Raw genomic sequence first — 2500 nt, 5'->3', positions numbered from 1 at the left:
ACTCCCTTGGCTGTCAGTTCTGTCTTGATATACTCAGAGTGCTGGTGAGGGCGAGTTAATCCCCCGACTGCCACTGACACTCTTCACCTCATCTGTGTGACAGTAGTGTGCAGTAAAGCGTCAGGCAGTGTTAGATTTATCATTCACTCCTTTTTTGTGTCAGTTTTGTCCTTTGAAATCGTGCACTAAATTTTTTAACTTTCAAGACAATATTTTCATTCAGTCCTGGCATTCAAAGGGTAAAGGCCGTAAAGAGATTGCTAGATATGAACTTTTCCATTATTCAGTTGTTTTGTTTAAGTTATTTATTATTTTTTTTTTTCAAATCACGCTGTAAACTTGCAATTCAATATTTTCATTCAGTCCAGGCATTCAAAGGGTAAAGGCCGTAAGGAGATTGCTACCTGTTATATATGAATTTTTCCATTATTCTGTTGTTTTCTCCCAGTTATTTTCTTTTCAAATCACTCTCTAAATTTGCAATTCAACATTTTCATTCACTGCTGGCATTCAAAGACGCTAAAGAAATTGCTACCTGTTATTTATGAACCTTTCCCTTATTCACCTCTGTTGCTGTCAATCATGTTTTGAATTCATAGCATAAACTTTCAACACGACACTTTCATTCAGTCCTCGCTCGCATTCAAAGACGATAACATAAGGAGACTGCCACCTGACGCACGATTGCAGTCACACATCACTCCGAGGATTCCCCTTTGTACAGCAGCCATTTCAGAGTGTTTTGCTGGCTAGACTCTGGGAAACCTGTTGAAGTCACGTTTCCTTCCCCTGGGTGCTTGTAAATATTGTGTACAGTGCATTGGTGTTGTGGACTGTGTCGCGGTGAAAGGGCTGGAAACGTGACAGCATTAGAACATGAGAGTCCACGGAGAGTGCAAAGACCCACTTGATCTGCGTAAGGCAATTACGTGACGCGAGATTTGCTTAAACTTACTGATATGCTTTGGTGAGGCTAGGGTTTGGTTAGGTTAGGTTAGGTTAGTGTTACTTGTGTGCACTCTGTGACAGCCACAAAGGAGGTCATTGCCATGTGGATCTAGTGGAAGCAGTAGGTGTCTGCGTTCTCTTTGTGAAGATCAAGTGCAAAAAGCAAAGAAAGTGCTGGGGCTGGATGCTCCCATGGTTAGTAACAGACCATTGCGTGGAGCATTCTGCACATTATTTTCTTGAACATCTTTGTCAGTGTATCCCTCCACATTCAGATCATAAAGTGGTGGTCTCTTCTCCACTGCGATCAATATTTCAGCCACAAAACTCTTTAGGTAGTCCTCCCACTCACGGAAAGGAGTACCTGGCGCTGTGACAGACAGCACAACACAGCGCGAGAGCAGCGGGAGGCAGAGTGGTGCCCACAAATAGTGGCTCGTGTGAATGCTGCCATTTGAAATTGGTTTCCATCGCTGGCCACCGTGGCAGACCAGTGGTGTGGTCGGAAAAAATGGCTCCGCCCGCCACAGCTCACCACTTTTTTTGTGGCTTCCACAAAAAAGTGACCCGTGTGAATGGAGCCATAGAGGTGTGTGCTCTATATTTGACTTCTTTTTTTTTTCTTTTTTTTTGTGGTCGCCACTGACCACAAAAAAGTGGCTCGTGTGAATGCAACCTTAGCCTCACCTGTGTGTGGATGAGTTATCTGCATGTCACCTGTGTGTGGGTTAGTCATCTTAGTGTCACCTGTGTGTGGGTTAGTTATGTGGATGTCACCTGTTGGAAGGAAGCTGGGAAACTGAGTTGCATCGCTACGCCGACAAGGGAATATGGTGAGCTATGGAAAAAAGGGTTGAGAACTTAAGAACATAAGAACACAGGGAGATTGCAATAAAGCCACGTGATCTGCGTGAGGCAGCTTGGTGACGTGAGATTTGGTTAGACTTGCTGGTATGGTTTGGTTACATTAGGGTTAGGTTAGGTTAGGTTAGGTTAGGTTAGGTTAAGTTAGGTTAGGTTAGGGTAAGTTAGGTTAGGTTAGGTTAGGTTAGGTTAAGTTAGGTTAGGTTAGGGTAAGTTAAGTTAGATTAGCTTAGTGTTACCAATGCGAGTATTTTCTTGTTATATAAATTTTAGTTTTGTGTGGCTTCGGTTAATTTAGGTTAGGTTAGGGTAGGTTAGTTTAAGTTAGGTTAGGTTAGGTTAACTTAGGTTAGCTTAGTGTTACCAATGCGAGTATTTTCTTGTTATATAAATTTTAGTTTTGTGTGGCTTAGGTTAACTTAGGTTAGGTTAGGTTAGGTTAAGTTAGGTTAAGTTAGGTTAGGTTAAGTTAGGTTAAGTTAGGTTAAGTTAGGTTAGGTTAACTTAGGTTAGGTTAGGTTAGGTTAAGTTAGGTTAAGTTAGGTTAGCTTAGTGTTATCAATGCGAGTATTTTTTGTTATATAGATGTCAGTTTTGTGTGGCTTAGGTTAGGTTAGGCCAGTGTTACCGATGTGAGTATTGTTTTTGTTAGTTATCTGGATGTTACCTGTGTGTATGTTAATAGTCT

At 41.7% G+C, this 2500-nt stretch overlaps 1 protein-coding gene across 1 annotated transcript in view; it reads right to left on the bottom strand.

Annotated features, from left to right (window-relative positions):
* The window catches only part of LOC135092188 (uncharacterized), a 40349-nt gene that overhangs the window by 9219 nt on the left and 28630 nt on the right, over positions 1–2500 (bottom strand). The window lies entirely within an intron of this gene.

Source organism: Scylla paramamosain, chromosome 39 (assembly GCF_035594125.1).
Source record: "Scylla paramamosain isolate STU-SP2022 chromosome 39, ASM3559412v1, whole genome shotgun sequence".
NCBI classification, from domain to species: domain Eukaryota; kingdom Metazoa; phylum Arthropoda; class Malacostraca; order Decapoda; family Portunidae; genus Scylla; species Scylla paramamosain.
This window is presented reverse-complemented; position numbering and strand designations above follow the sequence as displayed.